Source organism: Neomonachus schauinslandi, chromosome 2 (assembly GCF_002201575.2).
Source record: "Neomonachus schauinslandi chromosome 2, ASM220157v2, whole genome shotgun sequence".
Taxonomy (NCBI): Eukaryota; Metazoa; Chordata; class Mammalia; order Carnivora; family Phocidae; genus Neomonachus; species Neomonachus schauinslandi.
Window position 1 is genome coordinate 102009646 of NC_058404.1, and position 21139 is coordinate 102030784.

Consider the following 21139-nt stretch of genomic DNA (forward strand, 5'->3'; position numbering starts at 1 on the left):
CTGTAGTGCAGTTTCATTCTTGGATTAGCTTGGTCAGTTCGTTTGAAAGATGGTCCTGGAGCTATTGGCTCATGTTTTCTTTGAAACTCCCTATTTCAGGGGTGCCTGGGTGGCTCAGTCGGTTAAGCATCCAACTCTTGGTTTCTGCTCAGGTCATGAACTCAGGGTTCTGGGATCGAGCCCCATGTCCAGCTCCATACTCAGCATGGGGTTTGCTTGAGACTTTCTCTCCTTCTCCCTCTGCCCTTTCCCCTTCTCTCTCGCTCTCTAAAATGAAAAAATAAATCTTTAAAAAAAAAAAACAACTCCCTATTTCAACTCAAATGTGTATCCACAGATAATTTTGTAGTTTCATTTCCTATTTTAAAATTAAGGACTGGGGCACCTGGGTGGCTCAGTTGGTTAAGTGTCTGCCTTCGGCTCAGGTCATGATCTCAGGTCCTGGGATCAAGCCCTGCATCAGTCTCCCTGCTCAGCGGGGAGCCTGCTTCTCCCTCTCCCTCTGCCTGCCACGTCCCCTGCTTGTGCTCTCTCTTTCCCTCCGTGTCAAATAAATAAATAAAATCTTTAAAATTTTTAAAAAAATAAAATTAAGGACCGATTTCTAATGATTAATTCTGAAGTACTCAAGTGTTTAGTGTTTTTATCTATCTGGACAAGACTAAATTTGTTCTTCCTGTGGCTGTGTTTCTGAGAAATACGTCATCTATAGTACCAGGAACACTGCAGATTATTAAGGACTAGTGGAATTCTCCTTAAAATATAATGTGTTCTCATAACCTGGGAGAAATAAAAGAGATAGACAGTTTGGTGGAATGAAAATGAATATGTACTCTAGAGTGGACAAAATTGGGCTCTAATCCTGTTGCACAATTTATGACTCATAAGGCTAGTAACTACATTTCCTTGCATTCTGTCTGCCCCTATTAGGAGACCAAGGAGAGAAGTTATAAAATTATATCTGATGTTGCCCCCCAGTGGTCAGTGCAGCAGCAGAAATTACAACAAGGATGCAAGATTTATATTTTTTTATGCTGTATTTTATCAAAAATATTAATGCATATCCAGTTTTTATGATTTCCCATTGTATTTCAGTATGAAGTATGCAATATTTACACATTTCCACCTATAAAACTTGAAACAAACTTGAAGGTCCCTTTCAGTGCATGCTTAAAAAATATTATTTGAAAAAAAAAAACTGTAAAATTGAGATGCATTTAATATCTGCAGTGTTCTTTGCATGTTGTCAAACACCGTGTTTCGCGTTGGGACAATTATTTTATTTCTCTTTGCTATGGTTTCCCCATCTGTACATTTGGGAAAAGCTATGCCTACCTTATAGGGCTGCTGTGAGAATGAATGACCCTGTGTGTAAAGCACCTGGCACTTAGTGGGTAGTCAATGGAAGGAAGCTGATTGTTGTTTACAGTTGCAAAGTATTACTATTTAAAATGTTAGGCATGTTTGTGCGTACAATAGATTTATAGCTAATAAGGATGATAGAGTTAAAAAACTGTAATTGCAATATTAATTTCTCAAAGACATCTGGTATGCATTTATATAAAACCACTATAAATAACCCTGTCCATGTATAACTTATTTTTGTTAATAAAGTCTTGAATAATTACCATGAAAATACTCCTATCCTCAAACAATGAAAATTCAAACTAATCGCTTGTACTCAGAAAACAGAAAAGAGTGTTTGCTTTCATTTATCTTAGAAGCAATTATACATCCTGAAAAGAGGCTGAAGTGCTAAAAGATTGGTTGGGGCTGATACAGATTCCGTAGTTCCTTGCCAGACTCGTGTATCTGCCCAGGACACTGCAGACTGGTAGGCACGCGGTTGCCACACTGGTATTAATACAGAGCCATCCCCAAGACTCATGCCCCGGTCTTGTAATGCAGGACTTCCCCATCCCACCCCCAGGGAACCTCCCTTGATTGTGAACCTAGGCTGCCAGTAACCTTGTGAACATTCTTGCTGTCTAGCTGATGGCCTGAAAAGGGCTCATGACGGCCCATCAACGTGGCCACCGGAGTCAGGGTGAAACAGTGACAACAGCTCCATGACTGCTGTCCTTTGCTGCCCTAGCGTGCTGGCACAGATGCTGGGATCTGGGCAATTCTGACTGCCAGAGCCTCACTCCGCACCGTAGAGAAGTGGGAATAATGATATCGAAATGAATGCCAAACTCCTAGAGCTTACTGTGTGACAAGTATATTATCATGCCCATTTTACAGAGGAGAAAACGGAGGCACAAAAATGGGGTTAGTATATCAGTTATCTCTTTTGCACTGCAAACTTCTCAAACCTTAGTGGATTAAAGAAACCACTGTTTTGGGGCACCTGGGGGGCTCAGATGGTTAGGCGTCTGCCTTCGGCTCGGGTCGTGATCCCACGGTCCTGGGATCGAGCCCCGCATTGGGCTCCCTGCTCCGCGGGAAGCCTGCTTCTCCGTCTCCCACTCCCCCTGCTTGTGTTCCCTCTCTCGTTGTCTCTCTCTCTCTGTCAAATGAACAGATAAAATCTTTAAAAAAAATGAAAATAAATAAAATTTGTTTAAAAAAAATAAAAGAAACCACTGTTTTTTGTTTTTGTTTTTGATTTTTTTTGCTCGTGATTTAGTGGCTCAGCCATTTGGCTTGTCTCCGCTGGGCAGTTCTTTTGCTAGTCTCACCTGAGGGCCCTCATAAGACGAGGTTCATCTGGCGGCCTGATAGAGGCTCACCATTTTCGATGATCTCAGCAGGGACAGGCTATCTTTCTCCCATGTGGTTTCCTTCTTCAGCAGGGTAGTCCCCAATTCTTTATGTGGAAGTACCGTATTCCAAGAGAGTGAGAGCAGAAGCCTCAAAACCTCTCGAGGCCCAAGACTGGAAGTTGCACCGATGTCACTTCCGTGATAAAGCAGATCACGGCACGGCCCAGATTTAAAGAGTGGGGAAGGAGGTCCCTCCACTTGATGAGGGACCTGGCAAAGTCACATTACCCGGGGTGAGGGGGACAGGGTGTAGGGGAGCTTGCAGACAGTGACAGGGGAAATTGGAGCCTTTTTTTTTTTTTTTTTTGTATTTTCATCACTTTTTTAAAGGATTTTTTTTACAGTCAACTTGTCAGTGTTAGAAACGTCCCTACACCGGTGCTATATTTAGATTGTAAACAGCAAAACTCTAAACATGCAGTTGGGATATCTGGAACCTCATATAAGATATAAGAGTAGTTAAGAATAGTCATGCTTATGCAGGATCTAGTTACAATGTAGCTGTAAAGTGCTGCCTTGTCTTTGCCCCCTGCTCAAAATAAAGCTGTTACCTTTCTAGCCCTGTCCGCCATGGTGCTTAGCAGCCAGGGATGCATGGTCTCAGACATGTTTACCAAGTAAAACACGGACTTGAGGGACGCCTGGGTGGCTCAGTCTTAAGTGTCTGCCTTCGGCTCAGGTCATGATCCCAGGGTTCTGGGATCGAGCCCCGCATCGGGCTCCCTGCTCAGCGGGAAGCCTGCTTCTGCCTCTCCCACTCCCCCTGCTTATGTTCCCTCTCTTGCTGTGTCTCTCTCTGTCAAATAAATAAATAAAATCTTAAAAAAAAAAAAAAAAAAGAATAGTCATGCTTTCCACTGTATCTGCATTTACTTCATAGAATCATCAGTTGTTTCATTATTTTTATTGCATTTTCTTTTTCTTTTCTTTTATTATGTTATGTTAGTCACCATACATTACATCATTAGTTTTTGATGGAGTTTCCATGATTCATTGTTTGCGTATAACACCCAGTGCTCCATGCAGAACGTGCCCCCTTTAATACCCATCACCAGGCTAACCCATCCCCCCACCCCCCTCCCCTCTAGAACCCTCAGTTTGTTTCTCAGAGTCCATAGTCTCTCATGGTTCATCTCCCCCTCTGATCTCCCCCCCTTCATTTTTCCCTTCCTGCTATCTTCTTCTCTTTTTTTAACATATATTGCATTATTTGTTTCAGAGGTACAGGTCTGTGATTCAGTAGTCTTACACAATTCACAGTGCTCACCATAGCACATACCCTCCCCAGTGTCTATCACCCATTAATCTATCACATTTAGGACATTGCTCATGCTCATATAAATAGGAAGTGCTGCTGCCGGGATTTGCGAGCAAGAACTGTGCTTCTGTGTCGGGCTTTTCACCACAGCAGCTCTACCGGAATGGGGCATGATTTCTGTTTCTGCAATGCGTTGTTCCATCCCCTGCTTCTACCCTGTTTGTGCACAATGCTGCTTACCCAGTTAGACCTCAGATACTCTATTTCTGGGACCTGGAGGACAAATTTCTGAAATGAAGAGTTGTCCTGGTCTTTTCCCCAGAAACCTCCCTGAGAATGGACTCCTGCCCATGGACTCTCGGTGGCTCTGTGCACCTGCCTGCTGACGCCTGCACCTTAACACACACATAGTCATAGAAGTCCATATTGACTCAGGTTTAGGAGTCCTGTCAAGCCAGTCTACAGATTGAGCTTGGCTTTTTAAAACTTTTCCTTTACTGCATTATCTATAAACAATAAAGAATTTATTTTTATAAGGAGGAATTTTATCAGGTCAAAATCTAATCTAAGTATCAGTATAAACCTGATCCAAGCAGTGATTTCCTCAGTGGGTCTGAGGAAGAGACAGTGGAAATGTATTTTAAGAGGACAGTTTTACTTTTTTATAAAAAGGCAGGGTGATGAAACCTTGGAAATTGGCACTGATCTAATGCTTAAAACAAATTAAAGGAAGACTTAATGAAAGAAAACTTCACTCTGGGCAAGATGTAGATCCTGTTAAATTTTTATATTACCTATCAATAAATCATTAGGTATAAAATACAGATCTTCACACTGTGTTTGCAAGATGCACAAACAGCTGGCTAATTCAGTGAGCACACTTTTCAAATTAGATTTTCAGTGGTGAGGAAATAATGCATGTGAATTTTATGACTTTGAAGATACAATCTATTTGTTTATTTTTGTTTCCTCCACTAGAATATGAGCTCCATAAGGTCAAAGACTTGATCTCTCTTGTTTATCCAGCACTTAATTGCGCAGGAACAGAAAGCTCTCAATACCAGATAGTAGGTTCTCAATAAATATTTTTTGAATGTATTGAAGTATATCACCTTATTTGTCATTGTAGTAATATTTGAGGCTTTTAAGAAATCAGTTGTATTTATTTTGGGGATATACAAAAGAATGAGATTGTATTTATCTTTTGTATATAGTCTTTTTTGGTTGCAAGGAACAAAGATTCAATTTACCTCAAATGATTGGAGTTCTGGCAAGCCTATTTTGTAGCAGTAAAGAAGAGGGGGATCTCTTGAATTTAAGGACAGTAACAGGTAGGTCTCCTGGAAATTGAAGGGGGATCTAAAGCAGCAGCTGTGTGGAGCTCAGCATGAAGAATTCATGAATCTCCAGGGCTCGGCCATAAATGTGACTTTGGTCCACTGCACCAGTGGACGAAGGCTTGCTTATTAAGTCTGATTGCTTTCTACTACCATAGTGTGCAGTCTTTCAGTTTATTCAATCTTTTCCTACCATATTATCTGCCACCTTCTGCTTTATATTCTTGGAAAGCTGAATAAATCCTAGCGCTCCAAGCGTCAAATTCAAAGAACCTTAGTCCAGTGACTAACACTAGTGTAAAATAATTTTGATCTTTACTTAACATGTCTCAAAGAAATTTTAAGAGATTTTAAGTCATTGCTCACAAGACTGTTCCTTAAAACCTCTTTCTTCCCTTTCATTCGGGTCTTTACTATTACACTTGGTAGTGTTCCACAGAACACTTTTCACCTTGCAAAGATCACGTGTCTTTTCAGGTCACCCCAGACTGTAGACACAATGTTGCCACACTAATATTAATACAAATCCGTCACTGACTCATGCCCCCATCTTGTAATGCAGGACCTCAAGGTCTCTCATCTTCCCCATCCCACCCCAAGGAAACCTCCCTTGACTATGAACATATGCTCCAGTTCCTGTGGACATTCTTGCTGCCTACTTCCTTCCCTCCATTCTCATCAGCCTATCTCCTTCTTCACTGTTCTCCCTATTTCTAATCCTTCTCGCTCCTTCTCTCTCTTTCTTTCTGTTTCTCTCCCTCCGCCTCCCACCCTTTTTCTCTCTCTCTCTTTAAATCTCAGTCTTACTTATGCAAATATCCCATCCTGATATCTGACCCAAATTATTCTGCACAATCTGGTGAATAAAATGGCCCATAGAGGGAACTATCCAATAGGCGTGTCTTTTAGTTAAGGAGAGAAGGGTGGAGGAGAGAAAGAAGCTAGGAAAACTCATACCCTAATTTATCCCTGTTTTATTTGTTTGTCTTTAGATTTTCTACTTTCTCATAACCCTTGTGGCCCCCACTCTTACTCATGGCTTTGTTCTGAAGAAAAGATTCACACAGCCATACTCTCAGTTTCGAAAAGGAAAAAAGAAAACAAAAACACTTTACTGCTATTGTAAAAATCTAATAGAAACAGAAAGAAGAAAAGGGAAATCTACACATAGATGAGAGCAATAGTAAGCAGTAAAGCAGAATAAGACAGAATTACATCAAATGGGGTACTTACAACCTCATCAGCTGGGGAAGCCCCATGGAGATAGTCAGGCTGGAGTCTGGTTTGAGAGGCCTGGGTGGAGCGTCCTCCCCTCAGGTGAGACTTCCAACTGACCATCCCCATAAGGGCCATATTTATGGGACAAATGACAGGGCCTGAAGTTGAACATTTGTTCGTTAGCCTACGTGCAGTTTGGAGCGGCTGCATTTCTGTGTCATCACGTCTTTACATCTTCAAGGAGCCTGGGCTAGGTGTGCAGATCCCATTCTGGGGGGACAGCCCAGCTTGGAGCTGGAGGGGAGTTAGGCAAGATTTACAACTCTTGGCATCCAGACCAAGAGGGCCAATTCTGACCCGGAAGCCAGCTAATGTCAACTAACCAGGCTCCCAAGGACACTCATGCAACACAAGTCTCACAAACAACATTGTTTAGCCTGCCTGTGTTTATGCAAGTCGCAGTGGTCGGTTATGCAGGACAAATCACAGAAATCCTCATCCCTACAATACAGGCTTTTCTGTATAGCCATTGGCTTCATCTCACAATGCATCCTTATTCTATTTGCTACATCCTAGCCCAAAGAGAAGGAATTTGACTGGCTTAGACTTTGGGTCCAATATGGTTCAATCAGTAATGGGCTAGGAGGAACAGGTGGCTTCATGTGACCCATATAGGGCTTCTCCTTCCACAGAGCTGGAGAGAAAGGTCACTACTTTAGCCTGGCAGGATTGGCGGGAGGTAAGATGTAGTTTGGGCTCCTTCTTTAGGAAATCCCTAGAGGCTGCAAAATGCACTAGGCTTGCATGGATTGCAGAGACGTTAATTGACTAATTCATTTCTTTTAAGTTATCTGTGGCATTCTCAAATTTTTTAAGAACAGTTCTCTGTAATATATTTGCAATGTTATTTCAATAACAATGATGAGAATTTTAAGTCAGCTAAGTAGGAACCTTGGTTATTATCTAAATTGGCTTTGCTTTATCCTTGTCAGACTTCATTTTCAATGGTCTTTCTTGTAATAAACATATCAAAGAAAGTTTTTCTGTATTTAAAGTAACTCTGTATACCTGCACTTTTTTTCTTTTCCTGGGGAAAGGTATATAGCAAAAAGTAAAAAAAAAAAAAAAGAAAGACAGAAAGAAAGAAAGAAAAGAAAACTTTTAAGAAGGGAGAGAACTGGGGAAAAAACATCCACACTTTTCTAATGTTGTCAGAAAATCTTGACTTATAGATGTTACTAACAGATGGGAAACTGACTATATGAGAATGGAATTTGATTATCTTCCATTAAAAACCTTCAGGAAATCTCTAACAGAAAAAAATTATTAAGTGAGAGGCATGCAAGTCAAAATTCTATACGGAGCTATTTGGGTTCTGCATGGCTTCTATACATCTTTTCCCCATGTTTTCAGCTCTTGGTAATAGCAACATCGAGTATTACAGACAATTGAAGTTATTAATTTCTTTTAAGGTACTGACATAAAGAGGTAAATAAAAAATGACTGCTTCACTGGTAACTAGAAGATACTTTATTTGGGGAAAAACTGTACTGGTTCTTATAATTTGAAAAGGGAAAAGAAGCTCCTTGTCAGAGAAGCAGCCTAAGGGAAGGAGAGGCTGCTCCTTTACTAAAACAGTTCTGCCGGCACGGTAGGTCTTTAGGTCAAGTAGTGGTAGGACCCACTTGTGGCCCAGTTACCTCGGTAACAAAAATGTTTGTGTCAGGAAATAGTGTTCCCTAGGAGCAAAACAGTCTTCAATATACTGTGTACTTTTCTGGCCACTTAGAATCTGCTCTATGGACCAGCAGCATCAGCATCACCTGGAACCTTGTTAGAAACAGTCTCAGACTCCATCCCAGAACCTACTGAATCAGAATCTGTATTTTAATGAAATTATCAGTGTGGTCCCTATGCACAAGGAAGTTCAAGGCTGGTTTATAATATACCATTGCTGTGTTCCACTTTTGCCTCTGAGGAACTCAGGATAGATTATTTTGACCAATGGTGAAAGGCTACCAGTTAGCAAATAGATTGGCTAAAACTTCTCTTTAATTATCTATTATACCATAGAGGCAGTTACTACAATAACCAGGACTTATGTCATTACAGCTTATTTTTCCAAGTCATCATTATACCGAGAAGGGCACAGAATTTAATACACAATCAGCTGTACTTGTGGGCTTGATTTATTGATGACAAAAATCAAGCTGACCCTAAATGGGTGAAAAATTCCTGAGTAAATAAGCTTTTATGAAACGGATTACTCTGGTTTTCAGAAATTACAATTTTCCTTAATAAACCTCTAGGTTATTGAAATGCTTTTTCTCCTTTCTGTAACCAATGTCCGGGTTTTCACAATGAAATCAATGGGATTTTATTGTCAAAGTATATTCTTTAGATGCTGAAAGACCTTTTCCATTTGTTCATTTATTCACGCATTTACTCATCCAACTATTATTTATTGAATATAGTAATAAGCCAGCCACTACGTTGAACTCTAGAGACAAGGGTGAACGGTACACCATGTAGATATTGTAAAGGTTTTGAGAGACATCAGGCTTCCCGGAAAATATAAGTAGTTCTGTAGGCCTGGACTTTAGCATTCAAAGGGGGAGTGGTGAGAGATGAAACTGGAGAGAAAGGAAGACAGATCATGAAGAGCCTTCTAGTGCTATGTTAAGGAGTTTGAATGTCATTTTGGAGCAGAGGCATCTCTGTTCTAGGGCAGTGAATTTCGAACTAGGAGTTGCAATGTCTTAATGAGTCAGGAAATTATTTGGTTAGTCAGGATTAGCAATTGAGAAAAAAAAACAAATTATTTATTAGAATATAGAATATCAAAGAACATTTACATGGTAAAACTTTTGGGTGTGTGTGTGTGTGTGTATATATATATATATATATATATATACACACACACACACATATTTACATGTGTGTATGTATATGTGTAATGGAAAGGTATTTCTCATTATTGTAGGTTTTGGTCAAATCCATTGCTGGAAAGGGAGTCTGGTTAGAGCAAGTACAGTTGACCATGAACAGGTTATAACCCAGCAGGACTCAGCAACACCATGATTCGGGCTTATTGCTACACAGTGACTATACTTCAGTTCAGCCAACTCTCACAACTGGGTTACTAAACTGGAGAAATTGATGATGCAATTTATAAGGAACACAGATAATTGAAACACTGATTTACCTCTGGTTAGTTGCTAATAAAGTAGTATTTTATTCCTCTTGGAATGTGTGGGTATAAATGAGACTGTGACAAAGGAGAACTGTTTAGATTAGATTATGGCAGAAGACACAAGTGGTGGCTAAGTGGAAGAATGGCTGTCTTATATAGGATTTTTGCCTAGGGCCTCCTAGCTCTCTGTTTTTTATTACTGCAATAAAAACAGCTTTTACGGGAAAAAAAAAAGTATGTACTCTTTCTGGATACTATATTTTAATTTTTAGACTGTGTGAAGTTAGAGATCAGTAAATTATAGCATAGGAGCCCCACCATTCAAATAAATTTTAGAAAAACATTACCCCAGGGGCACCTGATGGCTCAGTAGATTAAGCAGCTACCTTCAGTTCAGGTCATGATCTTGGGGTCAGGGGCCCTGGGATGGAGACCTGTGTCGGCTCCCTGCCCCTCGCCCACTCGTGCTCTCTCTCTCTCAAATAAATAAATAAAATCTTAGAAAAGAAAAGAAAAACATTACCCCAATAAGATTTGAAAAACTAATGTTTGGAAAAACAGGGTGGGAAAGCAATAGGAAATGTGAAGAATATAGAGATGAGATGTAGAGAAGAAGGAATGGAGATAATCAACATCTTTAAGTCTAAATATACACACAGGCAGAGAATAAAGTTGTGTTAATTTGGCAAGTAGTGAAGTAATTTAAAAGAATAGCATTGATGCTTCCAAACCATTGAGATACACTGAATACTCACTTCTTTGTAAGGCCTGCACTAGTTCTTGAAAACCTGTGATTTAGGGGCTGTTTTTCAGGGTGGCAAAGAGCATAGACTCTGGAGCCAGACTGCTCACTGTATCACTATGGAATATAGCAATGACCTTAGGGAATTTGCTTTAGTCCTCATTTCTTTCTACAGCTGGAGATAGTAACAATTTCTACCTTACAGTGTTGCTGTGAGGACTTTATGGCATTCATGGCTTGAGTTAATGCTTGCTAGAACGGTACCTAACACATGGTAAATGCTCAATAAACGTTACTAGAGTGGAAGTTAGTCCTTTAATTTTGAACATCATCATCAGTGGCTCAGCCAAGGACACTTCTGGCTGCTATAGGGTACTAAACAGGGACAAAAGAAGAGAGAGCAGAGGAGAGCAGAGATGGAATTTCATGCTGTTGCAAAACTCCAGAAGTTAATGAGAGCAGTGCAGAGAAAGAGATGAAAGATAACATATTAGTCAGGCTTCTCTAGGGAAACAACTAATTTTATTATTATTATTATTATTAGAATTGGCTTATATAGTTATGGAGCCTGAAGAGTCCCACAATCTGTTGTCTGCAAGCTGGAGAGACCCAGGAAAACCACTGGGGGTGATAGTTCAAAGGCCTGAGAGCCAGAGACCCAATGTGTAGATTCCAGTCTGAGTCTGAACTGCTGAGAATCAGGGACCTCCAGGGTAGAAGAAGATCAGTTTCTCAGCTCAGGCAGTCAGGCGGAGAGTAAATTCAACCTTCCTCTTTTAGTTCTGTTTAGGCTCTTAACAGATTAGATGCCCACTCACATGGGGAGGGCCATCTGCTTTACTCAGCTCACCAATTCAAATGCTAATCTCTTTTGGAAACGTCCTCACAGACACAACCAGAGATATTGCTTAACCAGATATGTGGGCATCCCATGATCCAGTCAAGCTGACATCAAATTAACTCTATAACAAGAATTCATCTATATTCTGTCTTCTCATTCATTCATGCATTTGTTCATTCATTCACCTGTGGGTCATATACTACTTAAGGCTTTTTGAATACAGAGCAAGACAAAACATAAACACTCCCAGCTGTTCTTCATGGAAAGAGAGCAGACATTAATATTCCACAAATAAACACTTCATTACAAAGTAGTATTCCAAACAATTCAGTTTGAATACAGTCAAGGATAAAGGAGTCAAAATATTTAAAAACCAAAAGCAAAATGTTGAACTAAAGTTGATTGAGAAACAACGAAAGAAAAATATGCATTAAAACAATATTGGCAAGTAATATCTAGAATGTTGTCTATAGCTTTTTGCTTTATTACCCTAATGTTTAATCTGGGCTCATTTAATTCTATTATTTGAAAGTCTTATTATTGCCATTAGTGGAGAGGAAAAAAACCAATTCAGTTCTTTTTCTAGAATAGTATTTGTAGCTATTAGAATAATGAAAATTAGAAGAAAAATACCATAAGACACAATTTTACTGTACTGAACTTGTTTTCTGGCACAAATGTACACCCAGAAAATTCTTCTTATAAAGTAATTGAAGGAAGCACTCTGAGCAGAACTACAGAATTAGTATGAGATTTGGCTCCACAAAGAAAAACCTGAAGGTTTTGCAATCTGTTAAGTCCCTACTCATCCTAAATCAAAGTCTTTCTGGGGATCACTCCAGCCCATGTACACACAGAATGCCAGTTGTCTTTCATGCTGCCACATTCTTAAATATGTAAAGGCAACTAAGGATTTGTAGACAGTTTGAAGAAAGTTTGCAGAATAAAAGGGAACAAGACATAAATGAAATTAGAAGAAATGGATTATTTATAAATATATTTAGAAATAAAACTCTAAGTAGTATTTTTATATTTACAGACATATCCTGAAAAATGTCTTCTCATTTAATATTTTCCCAGTGGAATTAGTATTTGTTTTGTTTTGTTTTTAAGTAGGATGTGGAACCTAATGCAGGGCTTGAGCTCACGACCCTGAGATGGAGACTTGAGCTGAGATCAAGAGTCAGATGCTTAACCAACTGAGTCACCCAGGTGCCCCCAATTTGTTTTTAAGTCTTGAACTTCTACAATAAATGTGTCATTCAGTGCCACAATTTTTAAGCTGATGTTTACATAAGAAAAACTTATGTCCCCCAAATTAATAAAACATTTTAAACAAAAATGATACGTCGAAAAATTCTTGAGCTATCTTCCAAATATAGTTGGTAGAACATCAAAGTTACAAATAGATGTTTTGAAAAGCATGCCTAGTGTCCACAAAGGGATGTGTGTGCCAAATGTTGCTGACATCGGAGGAAGCATCACATCATTTTATACATTCTTTGCAATTGAGCCATTCTTTGCAACTCTTTGTTAACTCTTGCAAAGAAGACTGGTTTGAGAAGAGGTGGATGAAGAAGATGTTGAAGAATCCTTTAAATATCATGCTGACAAATTAACAAGTACTGAACTTGTTTAGAATATCAGTTGGGGGGGGCGCCTGGGTGGCTCAGTCGGTTGGGCAACTGCCTTTGGCTCAGGTCGTGATCCCAGACCTGGGATCAAGCCCCTCATCAGGCTCCCTGCACAGCAGAGAGCCTGCTTCTCCCTCTCCCTCTGCTACTCCCGCAGCTTGTTCTCCCTCCATCTCTCTGTCAAATAAATAAATAAAATATTTTTTTAAAAAAGAATATGAGTTGGAAAAGTTAATCACAGTGATAACCTGGAAAGCATATAATTAAACCACTAGATATTGCTTGCTGAAAATAATTTGATAATTATTAATGATAATAATTATCTTTGAAGGTGGTGGAGATATTATTGCTTGATATTTCTTATAATGACATGCAAAGAATTCTATAAACATGAACTAGAGGAGAGTAAATAAACTCTGTTCTGCCTCCCTGAAGATCCATTTAGGACTCCCTACCTCAGTATAAGAGCGATAAAGAATCTGTCAGCTTTTGAGTCTCATAGTTTGCCTGAAATTGTACCTTTGCAACCCAGTTTACCCATGACATCACTTTTCACCACCAATGACAATGATTATACTCAAACCCCCTCTCCTTTCAAGTTTCTGGGCCGTTCCTTTCTTCATGAATAACAGAACATCCAAGGATTTGTCCCACTGTTGTTGCAAATTTTACCTTCATTTTTCTAACGTATTTATTAATGTTTGCTATTTGCTATGCCTTCTTGAAAAAGAAATATTTATGATGCACCATGAAAATGCTGATACAGAGCAGCATACATACATACCATTTGATTACAACCATTCTGTTTTTGTGTCAAGAGCATTATTTTAAACATTTTATATAGTAAATGATGGTTTTACTGTGTTTTAGTTACAAGTTACGCTTGAAATGTGTTGGAAATTTAACTTGGCTTTTTAAATAATGGGAAATAGGCTACCAGTGCACATTTCACACACAATATCTCCTTTTCACGAAGGAGTTACCAATGTTGAGTAGGAGATGTCTGGATTTAAGGAGATACTGACTTCATAAATCATGAGGAAGTTTCTCTGAAAAGAAACACTTTTGAGAATAAGAAAAAACTCTTAAAAGTGAAAATATGACTGTTGAATTAATATGTAAATTATAAGAGTTAGAAGACAAAGACAAGTGAATCTCCATAATGTGGAGCAAATAGACAAAGAGAATTTATAAGGCAAAAAATATATATAAACAAAAGTGGTAAACATAAGAATATCAATCCAGGAATTCCAACATCTGATTAATAGGCATTCCACACAATAAAAGCACAGAAATAAAAGAGTAAGAAGTCTCGAAATTCTAAAGGTGCAGACAAGGCCAAAGAGAAAGAGTAAAAAATGACACATGCTTCAAAAATTCCAATTTTTGGAATTTGGATCACAAAATTCCAATTACAAAGAGATCAATAAAAGCTTCCCAATAGTAAAGCAGGATACTTGTAAGGGAGAAAAAATCAGATGGACAATAAAAATGCATTCACGCTAAAAGTCAATAAAGCAAGGTCTTCAATATTCCAAAAGAAGATGATATTGAATTTAAAGTCATATTATAGCCATTTTCGGATATGCAAGAGTTTAAAGAGCTTACTTTAAAATCATTATTTTGAAGAAGTTACTTGAAAAATATTCACATGAAACACAAGAAATAAGAAGCCATGAAATTAAAGAAACAGTGGAGAAGGAATCCAATGAGAATGAATTTTAAGATAATAGCTATACAGCAGTCTTAAAAAAAAAAAAAACAATTAAAAAACTTCAGTCATCAAAATTGGAAGTCAGTAGGGGCACCTGGGTGACGCAGTCAGTTAACCATCTGACTCTTGGTTTTGGCTCAGCTTGTGGTCTCAGGTTCGTGAGCTTGAGCCCTACATCAAGCTCCATGGAGTCTGCTTGAGATTCTCTCTCCCTCTCCCTCTGCCCCTGCCACTCATGCTCTCTTTCTCTCGAAAATAAATGAATAAATCTTAAAAAAATTTGTTAGTCAGAGGTCTTCTAGAAGAATCTTAAAAGAACAAATATTGATGAAGTCCCAATAGTTCATTTTTGCTTTTGTTTCCCTAGGCTTAGGAAACATATCTAGTAAGAAATTGCTATGGCTGATGTCAGAAAGGTTACTGCCTGTGTTCTCCTCTAGGATTTTGAAGGTTTCCTGTCTCACATTTAGATCTTTCATCCATTTTGAATTTATTTTTGTGTATGGTGTAAGAAAGTGGTCCAGTTTCATTCTTTTGCATGTTGCTGTCTAGTTTTCCCAACACCATTTGTAATTGATTTGCAGTAAATATGCTATGTGAAAAGTTGAGATATAATAGTAAGAGTAATGAGGATGATGATGATGGTGATGATGACAGCAATAAATGTAGCTAACATTCATGAATGCACTTTCACATAGTGCTAAGCACTGTTGTAAGCACATTATACTTATTATTTCATTTAATCTTCTAACAGCTATATGGGACAAGTACTATTATCATCACCTACTTTAAAGATAAGAAAACCCAAGACACAGAGAAGTAAGATAATTTCCTTTAGGTCTCACAGTTAACTAGTGGTAGATCCAAGATCTAAACATAGGCAGTAATTCCAGAGGTCACACTATAAACCACTAGAATGTGTTGAAAGAATGTACATGTTTCTTCTTCCAAATAGAAAAAAATGCAATAAAAAACTCCAGGAAAAATTAAATAAACAAAAATGCTCTGCAAGAAAGTTATGGCCCAGATTAAAATATGGCATACTTTAGAGCAATAAGTAAGTTAACAAGGATCATAATTATAAAATCAGAGAAAAAGAAATGTATTTGGAACATACATGTTGGCTTTGTCATTATAGTGTTTAGTCATAATAACGAAAATGCTGTTTATAGTTTTAATCTTTTATAATTAAAATGTAGGTCAAGTGGAGAAGACTTAATATGGCTATGAAACAGAATGGAAAGCTATCCTGGTTGATAAAGTAAATGTAAAGGCAAGCTGACAGAAGTTTGAAAGAAGAAGAGAGAAAGAAAAGGAGGAAGGAGGTGGAATATCATTATCTTGCAAAGTGGGGAACAAGATAAACTGTTGGAAGTTGATAGGCCAGTGAATAGGATTTTAAGTATATTACTGTATGAGTCTAAGATAGAGGAATCTACATGCAAGGATTTAGGAAATAATCTCCCAAAACCTTTCCAAAGGAGTTATTGAAGAGTATTATTACTACAAGAAAATTAAAAGCTGTAGGGAGAAGGAATAAGAGGTGATAAAAGTGAACCAAAAGCCCATCTATCCTAGAAGAAAGTCAATATATATCATGTAAAATCAGTAAATGAAGAAAAGGCATCTAAAGCACTTTGTTTCAAGATGTGAAGTTACCTGGTAGAAGAATTAAAAACAAGTAGGTGTTGGGGACTAGGACAGCAGGTGAGCAAGGGTGGGCAGAGACCTATTCTTTTTCATTGTAGCCCTTCTGATTTTAAACCGTATGTTCATAATTCTGTGATTTAAAAGACATTTTTTGGGGTGCCCAGGTGGCTCAGTCGGTGAAGCATCTGCCTTCAGCTCAGGTCATGATACTGGGGTCCTAGGATCAAGCCCCACATTGGGCTCCCTGGTCAGTGGGGAGTCTGCTGTCCCTCTCCCTCTGTGCCTCCTCCTCCCTTCCCCCACTGGTGCTCTCTCTCTTGCTCGCTCATTCTCAAATAAATAAATAAATAAAATTAAAAAAAAATAAAAGACATTTTTAAAACGAAAGTGACAAAAAAATACTTTGCACCTGAAAATCTCCCAAAAAGAAATCTCCAGGTCCAGATAATTACACTGGAGAATTCTATGAAACATTTAAAGGATTAATGCTACCTTTACACAAACTTTTCCAGAAAATTTAAGCGGAGGGAACAATTATTAATTCATTTTATGAGGCCTTTATTACTCTGATAAATCAACCAGAGAGAGACAATACAATAAAGGGAAAACTGTAGGCTACTATCTTTCATGAACTTAGATACAAAAACCTTAGTTTTTAGCAAACAGAATCCAACAACATATGGATGAGCAAGTGGGATTTATCCTAGGTATATAAGACTGACTCAATATTGACTCAAAATTTATTAAAATAATCAATGTAATCTACCATAGCTAATCAATGTAATTAGCTAAAGAAGAAAAATCATATAATCATAGCAATTGGCAGAGGAAAAACATTTTACAAAATCCAGGACCATTCATGATAAAATTCACAGCAAGTTAGAAATAGAAACTTCCTCGACTTGATAAAGAAAATGTAAAATGTAAAAACCTACAACTAGCACCATATTCAATGGTAAAAGACTGAATACTTTTGTTCTAAGAGCAAGGATGTTTGTTCTCACCACTCTTATGTAACATAGCTCTCAGAATTCAAGCCACTGCACAAAGGCAAAGAAAGGAAATAAAAGACATACAGTTTGGAAAGGAAGAAACAATACTATCTTTATTTTCAGATGACATTATTTTCTGCATAGAAAATTCCAAGGACTCTACCAAAAACTCCTATAATAAGTGAATTCAGCAAGGTCACAGTATACAAGATCAGTGCACAAAACTCAATGGTATTTCTACATATTAACAAGTAACATTCAGAAACAAATGAAAAATACAATACTACTTATAATTAATCCAAAGAAAATGAAATACTTAGGTATACTATGAAACAAAACATACAGGCCCTATATGCTGAAAATTGCAAAATGCTAATAAAGGAAGTCAGAGAATACATAAGTAAATGGAGAGACATACTATGTTCGTGGATTGGAAGACTCGACGTATTAAAGATGCTTGTCTGGTTTTGGGATCAAGGTAATTCTGGCTTGAATGAGTTTGGAAGTTTTCCTTCCATTACTATTTTTTGGAACAGTGTCAGAAGAATAGGTATTAATTCTTCTTTAAATGTTTGGTAGGCCTCCCCTGGGAGGCCACCCAGCCCTGGACTCTCGTTTGTTGGGAGATTTTTTGATTACTGATTCAATTTATTTCCTGGTTATGGGGCTGTTCAGATTCTTGTTTCAGTTTTGATAGTTTATATGTTTCTAGGAATTCATCCATTTCTTCCAGATTGCCTAATTTGTTGGCATATAATTGCTCATAATATTCTCTTATAATTGTTTGTATTTCTGTGGTGTTGGTTGTGATCTCTCCTCTTTCATTCATTATTTTATTTATTTGGGTCCTTTTTCTTTCCTATTTAATAAGTCTGGCTAGGGAGTTTCAATTCTTGTTAATTCTTTCAAAGATCCAGCTCCTAGTTTCATTGATTGGTTCTACTGTTTGTTTGTTTGTTTTTAATTATCTCTATATCATTGATTTAAGCTCTGATTATTATTTCCCTTCTCCTGCTGGATTTAGGCTTTATTTGCTCTTCTTTTTCCAGCTCCTTTAGGTGTAAGGTTAGGTTGTGTATTTGAGACTTTTCTTGTTTCTTGAGGAAGGCCTGTGTTACTATCTACTTCTCTCTTGGGACCGCCTTTGTTGTATCCCAAAGGTTTTGAACTGTCATGATTTCATTTTCATTTGCTTCTGTGTATTTTTTTAAATTATTCTTTAATTTCCTGGCTGATCCATTCATTCTTTAGTAGGATGTTCTTTAACCTCCATGTATTTGTGGTTCTTCCAAGTTTTTTCTTGTGGTTGATTTCAAGTTTCATAGCATTGTGGTCTGAAAATATGCATGGTATGATCTCAATCTTTTTGTACCAGTTGAGTCTGTTTTGTGATCCAGTATGTGAACTATTCTGGAGAATGTTCCATGTGCACTTGGGAAGAATGTGTATTCTGTTGCTTTAGGATGAAATGCTCTGAATATATCTGTTAAGTCCACATCTGTTAAGTGAAGGTCCAGTGTGTCATCCAAAGCCCTTGTTTCCTTGTTGATCTTCTGCTTAGATGATCTGTCCATGGCTGTGAGTGGGGTGTTAAAGTCCCCTATTATTACTGTATTATTATCAATGAGTTTCTTTAAGTTTGTTATTAATTGATTTATATATTTGGCTGCTCCCAGTTAGGGGCACAAATATTTACAACTGTTAGATCTTCTTGTTGGATAGACCCCTTTATTATGACATAGTGTCCTTCATCTCTTATTACAGTCTTTGGTTTAAAATTTAGTTTGTCTAAATAAGGATGCCTACTCCAGCTTTCTTTTGATTTCCATTGGCATGATAAATAGTTCTCCACCCCCTCATTTTCAGTCTGGAGGTGTCTTTGGATCTAAAGTGAGTCTCTTGTAAGCAGCATATTGATGGGTCTTGTTTTGTTTTGTTTTGTTTTAATCCATTCTGGTACTCTGTGTCTTTTGATTGGAACATTGAGCCCATTTACATGCAGAGTAATTATTGAAAAATATGAATTTAGTGCCATTGTGTTACCTGTAAAGTCCCTGTTCCTGTAGATTGTCTCCATTCCTCTCTGGTCTTCATTACTCTTGGTCTCTCTTTATGCTCAAAGTGTCCCCTGTAATATTTCTTGCAGAGCTGGTTTAGTGTTCATGAATTCCTTTAGTTTTTGTTTGTCTTGGAAATGCTTTATCTCTCCTATTCTGAATGACAGCTTCGCTAGATAAAGTATTCTCGGCTGCTTATTTTTCCCATTTAGCACGTTGAATATATCATGCCAATCCTTTCTGGCCTGCCAGGTCTCTGTGGACAGATCTGCTGCCAGCCTTATGTGTCTACCCTTGTAGGTTAAGGACCTTTTTGTCTCTAGCTGTTTTTAGGATTTTCTCTTTATCTTTGTAATTTGCAAGTTTCACTATAATATGTCCTTATGTTGATCTATTTTTGTTAATTTTTTTGTGTGCGAGTAAAGGGATAGAAGTTTATTAAGTGAAGATACAGAAAAAGCTCCCAAGAGTGAGAGGGGTCCCAATAGAGTTGCCTTTTTTGGTTGATTTTTGAGGAGAGTTCTCTGTGCCTCTTGGACTTGAATGCCTGTTTCCTCCCCCAGATTAGGGAAGTTCTCAGCTATAATTTTTTCAAATAAACCGTCTGCCCCTTTTCCCCACTCTTCTTCTTCTGGGATTCCTGTAATTTGGATATTATTTTACTTTCTGGAATTGCTGAGTTCCCTAAGTATGCCTTTGTGATCTAATAGTTTTCTTTCCATATTCTTCTCAGCTTTATTATTTTCCATCATTTTGTCTGCTTTATCACTGATTTGTTCTTCTGCTTAGTTCATCCTCATTTTATGGCCTCCACTTGGGACTGTATCTTGGTTATAGCATTTTTAATTTCAGCCTGACTAGATTTTAGTTCTTATATCTCTACAGTAAGGGATTCTCTAGTGTCTTCTCTGCTTTTTTTAAGCCCAGCTAGTATCTCTATAATCGTTGTTTTAAATTCTAGTTCAGACATCTTCCTTATATCTGTATTGATTAAATCCCTTGCTATGAGTACCACGTCCAGTTCTTCCTTTTGGGGTGAATTTCTCTGTCTCGTCATTTTGTCCAAAAAAGAAAAGAAGAGAGAAAAAGAAAACAACAACCACAAAGGAGACTTCAGGAAGTGTTGCTGGTGTATGCTGTGTGAACTCTGCTATTGTATTTTGTCTGCTCTTTCTTACTGGTCCCTCCTCTACAGAGTTCCTCATTCCTTACAGTGGGGAGTGTTTGGACCTTTAACCAGGTGTGCTTTGCTGGTCTGAAAGTTAAAGTAATCTTGACAAAAAAGAGTGCAGTGGGAGGAATCCTTTACCTGATATTAAAGCTTCCTATGTAGATAAAGTAATCAAGACATTATGGTATTGGCAGAGATAGATGAATAGCATAGAATAGAGAATTCAAAAATACGTCTACACAAATATGCTCAACTGCTTTCAGTAAAGTGCATGTCAATAATGGAGGAAGGACTATCCTGTTCAACAATTATTGATGAAGCAGCTGACATTCATAGGCCAAAAGAAACAAACAGAACACACAAAAACTCCTTAAATCTCACACTTTATATAAAAATTCTCTCAAAATGGATCATAGACTTAAAAGTAAATGCAAAACTATAAAACTTATAGGAAAAAAAATGGGAAAATCTTCATGATTGGACACAGAGTTCTTAGAGTTCTTAACTGACACCAAAAGCACAATGCATAAAAGGAAAAATTGATAAACTCACCTCATCAAAATTAAA

General features: G+C 37.8%; 1 protein-coding gene and 1 non-coding gene across 2 annotated transcripts in view; both read left to right on the forward strand.

Moving 5' to 3' along the window:
* The window catches only part of QRFPR (pyroglutamylated RFamide peptide receptor), a 55391-nt gene that overhangs the window by 7997 nt on the left and 26255 nt on the right, over positions 1-21139 (forward strand). The window lies entirely within an intron of this gene.
* Positions 3243-3373, forward strand: LOC123324223. The gene has a single exon (XR_006539703.1). It is a non-coding gene; the product is annotated as a small nucleolar RNA SNORA63 (small nucleolar RNA).